General features: G+C 43.4%; 1 long non-coding RNA gene across 1 annotated transcript; it reads left to right on the top strand.

Moving 5' to 3' along the window:
- Positions 1 to 3,423: 3,423 nt before the first annotated feature.
- On the top strand, positions 3,424 to 5,838 carry Gm39515. The gene is made up of 3 exons (XR_878113.2): positions 3,424 to 3,726; positions 4,157 to 4,333; positions 4,510 to 5,838. It is a non-coding gene; the product is annotated as a predicted gene, 39515 (long non-coding RNA).
- The last annotated feature ends 5,103 nt before the right edge of the window (positions 5,839 to 10,941 follow it).

Here is a 10,941-nt window from a genome sequence, read left to right on the forward strand (position 1 = left end):
TTTTCTAGGAAGCTATGGTGTTTCAAAAGAACCGCCCGATCCTTTTCTTCACAAATTTCATGCTTTGGGAAGTGGTTTTTGCCTCCTAAGTCTTTCATATTTCTCTTACAACTTTTCAAAGCATCTACCATATAGTATTTCTCCCAAGTGAGAGATTATTGTCCCTCTATTTGAGAGGAACTGAAATGAAGTCATCTGTCCACTGAAGTGACAGCTGCAAGCAGAAATGTTCTCGGTGGAGCAGCGGTCATCTGAGCTCAAGCCAGCATCCCTTTTCCATGAGTGGTCGCCCCCTGTTAGCCTTCTATTACTGACTTTTCCCTTGCCCCCGCTTATATCTCATTATATGAGGTTTTTTTTTTTTTTTCCAGAGATGAGCTCTGGCTTGTTCTGAATGTTTTAGGTGTCAAACATCCTGTTTTCCTCTGAGTAATATGACCCTGTCAGCGACCCACTGCATTTCCGAATGACATCATGGGATTCAGCTGAGAACTGCTGGAGAAAAGCGATTATGGGAGCCAGGGGGACCTCTGCTAGCCCCTCTACCTTCCAGTGAGTTGTTTGGTGATGACGAGCAAGAACCCTGTCTGTGAATGTGTGTCAGCATTGCCCTAAAAGCAGGGGTTGGCAAGCTAGGGCTTGAGGACCCAATCTTGTAACTCTGGCTCTGGCTGATTTTACAGAGAGCATTTACTTGGCACACATCCATTCTGATGTGCTTCAGTACTGCCTATGGTCATTTTCGCACCACCTGTACATGGAATTGAGTTGATATGCCAGGGCCCATATGGTCCTCAAGGCACAAAATTGTTCCCATATGACCCTTTCACAAAAAGTTTGCTATGGGATTTTCTTTGATTTTTGTTGTCGTTTAGTTGAGACAGACTTCATGTAACCCAGGCTAGTCTGAACCTCACTACGTAGCCAGCAATAACCTTGAACTTTTGATCCTGCTGTCTCCACCCCCAAAGTTCTGGGAGTACAAGTGTGCACCATCAAGGTCCACTACCCTTAGGAAGCAGCTTGTGAACAAGGTGACATCACATGACTTGGCAAAATACCACTGGTTCCCTTCCCCTCTTCCTCAACATACTGTTTAGGAAAGTAGGGGTGGGTTTGAAAAAAATACATTGGAGCTTTTGTATTTATTTAAATTACAACAGATCTTGCACATCTAGTAAATGAGAGTTGCACTTCCAAAAAGGTCCCCTGGGAGATCACATCCTTATTCTAATGCTCTTGCCAATGTACTGGACATTGTTCCTCTGCAGAGCCAACAATGGGATATCTGAGACAATCCACTTCACTTTCTTCCTGGCATCAAGGTAGAGCAGTCTACTTGGGACATTTGGCTTGTTGGGCAATATTTGCCCATTTAAACAAAACCCACGCAAACCAAACAGTACGGCTACTTCAAGGAATTAGCTGTAGGTTCTAAACGTAGTCCCCTGAATGGCACCCACCATACAGTGTCCTCAGAAGCTAGGCAGTCTTGTCCTTTGCATGGCACCGTGCTTTAGAAACCTCTATTGAGATTTGGATGAATGGTTTCAGCATATCAATTTCATTTCTCCCCAAATGAAATATTATGTGGCTCTTGCCTCTCTGTTTAGGGACTGATTGGCTACTTCAAATGGCTTTACCATATGTCCTGTATTTCCTCGTCTCCTTCCCGCTGCTTCCAGTGGATTATGCTACGGCTTGGTGTACTATACTCATTCAGCTGAAAGTGGTCAGGGCTAAAGCCGAGGAAACCCTTTGCTCCATCCCGTGCCTCACAGCCATGTTGGGATAGGAAAGAGTCCCTTCAAAGCAAACATGTGGCATGCTGTGCGTGGCTCTGGCATTGTTGGGACAGACGAGAGGCCATGGCCACATCGGCATTTGGTGATCCCTTCCATCTCATGTGCTCGGGACTGCTGTGGGGACAGAGTATTGAGGCTGGTGGCTTTGAGAAGTCATGAAATAGTCCACTCATTGCTCCACAGTTCTGCTTTCTCACTTCTCTTAATCTCATTTTTCAAAGGGATGTTGTGTGGCCAGTCCTGAAGCAGAATGATAACCAGTTAAGCCACTTGCTTTTTTTTTTTTAATCTTTTTTTCCTCCACTTTTTTCCCCTTTACTTTTTACTACTAGTGTGGCAGCACAGGGTAGGGGGAGAGGTGGAGACAGGGGAACCAGGAGTTTGAACTTATCCTTGTTTACATTTTGAGTTTGAGACCAACTTGAGCTACATGAAACCCTAACTCAAAAAAAAAAAAAAAAGGCACCACCTTTCCCCCATATGTATAAATTTTACAAGTTCTCTTTGCTTTAACGATTTCTCCTATAGGGTGTCTCCAATGCCCAACTCCAGGAAATATTTGCTCAGATCCACATTTGTTTATATACTTCCCATGAAATCGAGTTTTGTTTTGTTTTGTTTTGTTTTGTTTGTTTTGTTTTGTTTTGTTTTGGTTTTGTTTTGTTTTGTTTTGTTTTGTTTTGTTTTTGTTTTTGTTTTGTTTTGTTTTGTTTTGTTTTGTTTTTTCATGATTGAGAATGGTCAAATGGATGACTGAGAAACAATGACTACCTAGGGCTGGAGCCACAGCTGTAAATTCCTCCTGAATGTTTTCAGTGCCCCAGCTCTGAATCAATTCGGGTGAAGGGGAACACTCTTTTGTCTTGAGATTTTCTTGTGCTAGGGACCATCGGTTAAACTTGAAGTATTATCTTTAGCTCTCAGTGAGGGTGGAAACTTGATTCTCATATTTTGGTTCTGGCTCATCATATCTGGCTACCCAAAGGAGAACCGAGAGCATCAAAGCCCTTGGCAGGGATGGTGCAGGAAGACTGCTGATCACGTTGTCTTTCATTACATGCTCTTCATTAAGTGATGGATGTCCTTTGCACATATGGTGGTCCAGTCTACATGGACCTTTACACCGGCAAGAATTATGCCTTCTATTGTTTTGTGTAGCATGCCACAACAATATGTATAAAGGCATGCAAGTGGGATTTGGGGTGTTTGCTTTTATAATTTGAGCTTTTTGACCATTCTGGTAGTACTTAATAATCAGGCGCCTTTGGGCTGTGAATCCTCCAAAGGTCAGATCCCACAGGACTTCCATCAATCAGGCAGCATGTGAAGGAATTTGGGCTTTGTTCATAAGAAGTCTGGCATCACTGGTCCTTGGGAGACTTCCAAGCTGGCATGTTTTACCTCCAAAGGAAGGTTGCAGGGAGGGGGCTTTTTGCTCGAGAGTCCTTTCTTTAGTTTGCAGTTTTCAGAAAAGCAAGTGGGCTTCAGACAGAGAAAGAGGCTGTCTTGGCAAGGGCTCTGATTAGGTTCACTTCTTAGTATTCACAGGAGTGAAAAGCTCTGCTTAATAGGTTGGAAAAGTTCCTCTGGGCAGAGCTTCTGGAGGTGGAATGATGACTGTTGCTGTTGGTATGGTGGGGGTGGGGCATGTGGACTAGGGAGGTGGGGTATGCAGACAGCTAGAGTCAAGGCAGTGCTGGAGTATGGGGTCTAGTAGCCATTAGTACACTGCCCTCCAGAAAAGTTGAGATTATTCAAAATGGCCACAGACATCTGGACAACTCAGTCCTGCCCTGGGCTTTATTATTAGTCAAACAGCATGTAGTTTGTTAGGTATATTATGGTAAAATTTGTGGTTCAGGTCTTTACCTGTCACTGACTAATCAATCAGTCTTCATCGCCCACCAAAACTTCTGAGAAGGTAAGTGCTTCTGCTAGTCCCTCCCTTCAGTCTATTATGTGCTAGGATCTAGTTGTTCTTACCACAGCAAGGGCCTGAAATAGCTCTTTGCAAGGTTTCAAAAGAACCTTTTCCAGCGCTCTTCTTTAATGATTGACAGAAGTGGTTCATGCCAGAAGAATGTAGGCCACTGATGACCCCTCTTGGACCCTTAATAAACTATGTAGACTCCTCTCTTGGTCTGCCACTTCCATATGAAGACTGTCACTCTCCTCCAAGGGTGACATTTAACTAACTGATTTCATCGTTCATCAGTTCATTTGTTCAATTCATTCACCCAGCATTCAAATGGTAACTTTTAACCTGGCTGCTATGTCAAATTGTTGGGGGGGGGGGTAAAAAGGGTCTTCTCCTGACTGTGCAGGTCTGATGACATGAGTTCGATTCACAGAGCCTATGCAGAAAGAGAGACGCAACTCCTGGAAACTGTCTTCAGACTCTGTAGCAAGTGTGTGCCTGCATGCATGCACCCACCACCGCCGCCGCCACCACCACTGCCGCCGCCGCCACCTCCGCCGCTGCCCACCACCACCACCCTGAGAATCTGAAGAAATGCCCAGGGGGAAGTGTAAGTATGGGGATCTAAAGCCCATGAGAGGGTTCCCACTTAGGAAGGGCAGCCAGTCAGCATAGTTCTTTCAGTGGGACCATCAGTTTGGAGAGGCAATCTCAAGAGAAACAGGCAGAAAGGGGGAAGCACGGATCACGAACTGAGTTCTGCAGCCCCCAAATCATTCCACTTAGATGTCTCCAGCACAGGAGGGGAAGCAGCCAGTGAGGAAAGAAAGGCAGCTGTTTCTCAGAAGCAGTTGGGAAAAAGCAAGTGCTTTAAGAAGGAAGAAGCTGGCATCGTGCCTCCTGCTACTGCTGAACACTGAGACAGAGACAACAGAATGACTGTGAAATTGAGTTCAGGGAGGTCAATGGTGTCCTTGGCAAGAGTAAGTTCCGCAGAAAGGAGGACGTGGAAGCCTGATGGGAGCCAGTGGAAAACGGGACGACGCCGGCAGAGATGGCGATGGAGCTCTAGTCTGAAGTTGGAGTATGTCCACAGGTTTACATCATGCCCCTACGGCTCCACACCCTTTCCTTGGAAGCTAAGACGAAATCCTCAGTGCATGAGCAGGCCACATCACCCAGGTGACTTCTATATTCGTTCAGCCCATGACACTTAATATTCTCCTGAAGTCAAAAAAAATGACTATACAAAATCGGAAGACTCATAATCAGATCTCCCACAACTTCTAAACACTCTACACAGGGGTTCCCATCTCCATTTGACATAGGAATTCCTTTTCCTCAACACATTTCCTCAGCTTTCCAAAGTTCCCATAAAAGGTCCTACACCAGTCCATTTTCTGTTACTAATAACACAAAGCCTTTGATTGAATGTGTTTTATAGAAAAGAGGCTTATTTGAGATACTAAATCTGGTCCAAGGTTGGGGGGGAACCACATATGGTGGTGACCTTCTTGCTGGCAGAGTCCCTGTGTGGCACAGGCATTACATGACAAGAAGACAAGGGCTGCATGAGAGTGAGAGACTCTAATAACAGACCTACTAGCAGCTAACCTACCATGAACCCATTCATCCATGGCTGTATTAATCCATTCATGAGGGCAGAGTTCTGATTGCACCTTTTGGTGAAGCATTCTTGCACTGTTGCTGAGTTGGGCCTGGAGCTTGTGAACCTTCTGCCTCAGTTTCCAGGGTTCTGGGATTACCATGCCCATCTGCTCCCACTTCTTAATATTCATGATTTCATGATGAAGATTTATTTTCCACATGAGTTTCAAGCTTACAATAAAGCCCATTCATTATGCCCATGAGCAAGATGACCCTCTCATTGGGACCACTTAGTTCCTGATCTCCTCTCCTCAAGGACTCTTGTCTGCCTCTAGCTCTACCTCAACCACTTTCATGATTATAACCTAGACCTGGTGTGGTGGTTTGAATTGGTTTGGCCCCATAGATTCATGTGTTTGAATGCTTGGCCTTAGGAACTGCCACTCTTAGGAGGTGTTGCCTTAATAAGTGAGGCTTTGTTGGAGGAAGTGTGTAACTGCGGACATGGGATTTGAGGTCTCCTATGCTCAAGCTCTGCCCAGTGTGGAATCAGAACCTCCTCCTGGCTGCCTGCAGAAGACAGTCTCCTCCTGGCTGCCTTCAGATCAGGATGTAGAACTCTGGGCTTCTCTAGCACCATGTCTGCCTGCAGGCTGCCATCCTTCCTACTATGATAATGGACTAAACCTCTGAAACTGTAAGCCAGCCCCAATTAAATGTTTTATAAGTGTTGCCTTGGTCACAGCAGTAAAACCCTAAGATACCTGGCCTTCATCATTTTTACTTTTTAAATTTTATTAGTTTTTGTTTGTCTGTTTTTTTTTTTTTTTTTCGAGACAGGGTTTCTCTGTGTAGCCCTGGCTGTCCTGGAACTCACTTTATAGACCAGGCTGGCCTCGAACTCAGAAATCCGCCTGCCTCTGCCTCCCAAGTGCTGGGATCAAAGGCATGCGCCACCATATCTGGCTCACCATTTTTATTAAAATGTCCAAAATGTTTTCTTGCATGGATAGGTAGGTAGGAAACTGAATTTCCTACTCTCCATTCATTTGTGATTTTAAAATTAAAATATAATTGCACCATTCATCCCCTCCCTCCAGCCTGCCACATGCCCTTCACTCTCTCACAAACTCATAGCCTCTCTCTCTTTATTCTGATTATCTTTTCATTACATGGGACTCCCCATCTAGCAAGTCTCCTTCACCTTCAACTGTCCCTCACCTCCTTCATGTCCTCTTACCTCACTGCACTGCCCCCTTCCATATCCCTTCCTTGCACATACACATACTCCTTGTCTTCCTTGCATCTGCCTATTCTTTTGGCAAACCCCTCAACCATCTGAACTTCAACTAGTTTCCAACTAAGCACCTGCACCTGAGATAGTACTAAGGCAAAACAGGAAAACATAATGCCTAATGATGATCTCACTTTAAAATCCTGATGGGCAAGCACAAGTGGGTCCTTCAAGTTGCTTAGCAACCTATTTGCATAATTTACTCTCCATCTCTCCCTGAGGGCTAGGCTCTAGGTACTCCCTCTCTCTTCAGACTTCCAATACTTCCTCATCTCACCTTCATTTTTGGTGTAATCTTTGTTTTTGTTTTTGTTTTTGTTTTTTATCTCACTGAGGAAACAGATGTGATCAGAAGGTATAAAGAAATGCTGCTGTCCTGCTACTAAATAAATCACAATGGCAGAAATATCTTGCCTAACAGTAATTTCTCCATTTCTTCACTAAATTCCCATCCACTTTCATCTACTCAAGGAAATGACTATAAAATGTTCCTTTTATTCTTAATATCAATTTTGTCTGAACTATTAGATCATTTTCCTCAGTGAGCAAGCATATCTCTTGAGTTGCTTTGCTATATTACAGCTGCCTTCTTTTTCTCTTTCAGTTTATTCTAAAGTCTCTTAAAGGAATAGGATAGAGGTGGTACAGAAACTGTGGGAGTAGCCAACCAATGACTGATCCAGCTTGAGACCCATACCATGAGGGAGAGCCCACCCTGACACTGCCTGGAGGGCTAGGACCCAGAGGCTGGATAGCCCAGAGACTTAGAATAGAAAATTCTTCCTAATGATATTCCAAGTGTACTCATGCATTGGTGCCTAGTCCAGGTGTTATCAGAGAGGCTTCACCCAGCAACTGTTGGAAACAGATGCAGAAAACCACAGCCAAACATTAGGCAGATTGTGGGGAATCCAGTGGGGGGAAGAGAGAGAGAGAGAGAGAGAGAGAGAGAGAGAGAGAGAGAGAGAGAGAGAGAGAGAGAGAGGATTGTAAGAGCCAGATGGGTCAAGGACAACACAAGAACAGAACACACAGAAGCAACCCACCTGGGCTCATTGGGGCTCACAGAGACTGAACTGACAATCAAGGAACCTGCATGGGCCTGACCTAGGCCCTCTGCACATATGTTACAGTTGGGAAGCTTGGTCTTTTTGTGGGACTCCTAACACTGGCAGCAGAAACTGTCTCTGACTCTGATGCCTGCCTTTGGAACCCTTTCCTCTTCCTGGGTTGTATTATCTAGCATTACTAGGAGTGGAGAGCTTACAGCAATTTGATGTGCCATGACTGCTGGATATTCATGGGAGGCCTCTTCTTTTCTGAAGAGAAATGGAGGAGTGATTGGGAGAGGCAGAGGGGAGGTGGTGGGGATGGATGGGGAGGAGAGAAGGGAAGGAAGACTGCAGATGGGTTGAAGAAAAGACAGAGAGAGGGAAGGGAGGGAGGAAGGGAGGGAGGGAGGGAGGGAGAGAGGGAGGGAGGGAGGGAGGGAGGGAGGGAGGGAGGGAGGGAGGGAGGAAGATAGGTATATATTCCTAGAGCTATACCATGGTTTCAGTATTGAGAATTGATTCTCCTGAGCATAATCATTCAGGAAACTGTTTCATTGAGTAGGTCCTGCTGTCTTGTATCTGTGATGATTCCAATGAGAACTGTCCCCTAAAGACTCTTGGAATTGAAGACTTGGTTTCCCCAAGGTGACACTGTTTAGGGGAGGTTATAGAACCTTTAGGAGGTGGAGATTTGCTAAAGGAAGTGTGCCATTGGGAGGGCAAGCATTGAGAGTTTGCAGCCCCATTTTGCTTCCTGCTCCCTCTCTCTACTTCCTGTGTACTGATGGAAACGTCATCAGTCAGCATCCTCCTCCTGCTGCCCTTCTGTGTCTTCCCTGCCATGAACCATGAACTCTTTCTTCCTTAAGTTGCTTTTGATCATGGTATTTTATCACAATAAAAAGGTAACTAATATAGGTGATCATTTGCCACCATTAATCAGTAATCATTTAGACATATTAGATGACATGCGACAAGAGTTGGCAGAATGTGCTACCCAGGCATTTGAGCTATAATCATAGAATAAGGACATCGTAGCCTACATCAGTGAGTGAAGCTAGAAGTACCATTCTGCCTGGCACCACATCCTTAGGAGAATGTCAGTAGTTATGTGACATATGAAACAAAAAAAAAACCCTCATCTACTTCTATCAGGCCCATTTTCCTGTTCAAATGAAATCAAAAGCATAGGTTGTATCAAGCACCCAAAGATCCAGCTTTCACAAGGGCTGCAGGGTAAATTCTAAGTACCAGATTGAACCTTTCACTTTTGTTAGAAGAACACCTTTCATGTCCAAAATTTTATGTGTTTTCTTCAAGGCAATCTCTGTGCTAGTTGGCTGTGGTTATAAAACATTTGGTAAAAAAAAAAAAAGCTTATGTTTATTTATATTCATTTTCTATTCCATAGTTCTATGCCCCATGTTTTCCCTCTTAATCCAGCATATTAAAAATAAATAAATGATGGAGGTATAGAGATGCCAGTTTGCTAGTCATTGCCTCCACAGTCTCTCATCCCATTCATATTCATCTTTGCTCTTATTAATGTAGCACATATGTTTGGAAATGAAGCTAGCTATTAAGGACTGCACGATCCTAGAGGGCAATAGAAATTAAAAGTACAACTCTATAGCAAGCAGTCTTATCCCTAGCTGTAGAGTCCAAGAAAAATGGCAAAATATGAAAACAAAATACCCAGTCTGGAGAAATTTTTTATCTACTTTGGATTCCATTTATTTATTTATTTATTTATTTATTTATTTATTTATTGTAGTGGAGGCAGACACCACAATGTGAATGTGCAGGTTGTGGGTAACTTGTGTGAATCAATTCTCTCCTTCCATCCTGTGGGTCCTAGAGGTGAAACTCAGGTTTTCAGGCTTGGTGGCAAGTACCTCTACCTGCTGAGCTATCTCACTGACTTTCAAGAATTCTTAAGAAACACAACTCAATGAAAATACCAGGACTCCTTTATAGCTATAAGAATTCCAGTTGTACTGGAGAAATATAAAGCAATACATTAAGTTCCTTCTATTGACTTTTAAGCATCATGGTTGTTGGAATGTTGTAAGATTTGTAGAAATGAAGAACACTGGTATAATAATATAGAAACTCCAGACACTGAGACACCAACTAGGCAGCATACACCAGCTGATATGAGGCCCCCAACACACATCAGAGGACTGCTGGGTCTGGATTCAGTCAGAGAAGATGCACCTAACTCTCGAGAGACTTGGGTCCCAGGGAGTGGGGAGGCCTGGTGGGGTGGTGGTGGGGTGGTGGGGACATCCTCTTGGAGATACGGGTGGGGGTAGAAGGGAGGAGGTGTGGGATGTGGAACCATTGGAGGGTGGACCAGAGAGGAATTAGGACTGGATTGTAAAAAAAAAAAAGGATTAAAGAATATAATAATTTTAAAAAGGATACAGAAACTCACATTAATTGCTACTAATATTTTACTTTGTTTGTATTGCCTAACTAAGACTTGTATTATGAAAAATTTCAAACATATATAAAATTAGAACATATATTAGGGAACATAAATAATACTTTAATCAACCCTGGTGTTATCAATCAGCCAGCTGCAAAAATTAGACAATCATAACGACATCTGTCCTCTCACCTGTTTTCCTCTTCTACAATTCGGTATTTATAAATTATATCCTTAAAATCCAGTAATAGTTCTAGTTCCTAATTGTTTCATAAAGCTAAAGCCTGGAGACAATCTTGTTTAAAACGGGGATCCAATAAGGTTCTAATGTTGCAATTAATGGATGCCTCCTTTATGAGTTCTATTTTTTTTTTCTTGTTAAAGATTGTCACTTGGCACAGAGAAACCCTGTCTCAAAAAAAAAAAAAAAAAAAAAAAAAAAAAAAAAGATTGTCCGTTGGGAAACCTGGGGGTTTGGTGGTGTGGTGGTTTGTTTGAGGTAGGATCTCACTATGTAGCCCTGGCTGGTGGAGAACTTACAGAAATGCTTTTGTATTTGCCTCCCATAAACATGTGTCCCACCATGCTTAGCCAAAGGTTTTTTTTTTTCATCATATACAATTTCCAAAAGGCTGTTGTCTAGTGTTTCACCACTGTGGTGCCATTTAAATGTATTCTTTTGTTTCCAGTAGTCCCTGTATATTGATACACTAGACGCCTAATGAAACTTGATTGGATTTTTCTTTTACTTAGCCACTATATGAAATGAAGAGGACCATCAGGAGAAGCTGAGAGGCACAAAAGAGGGCAATGAGTGAATCTGGTCCAAGTAC

This window comes from Mus musculus, chromosome X (assembly GCF_000001635.26).
Source record: "Mus musculus strain C57BL/6J chromosome X, GRCm38.p6 C57BL/6J".
NCBI classification, from domain to species: Eukaryota; Metazoa; Chordata; class Mammalia; order Rodentia; family Muridae; genus Mus; species Mus musculus.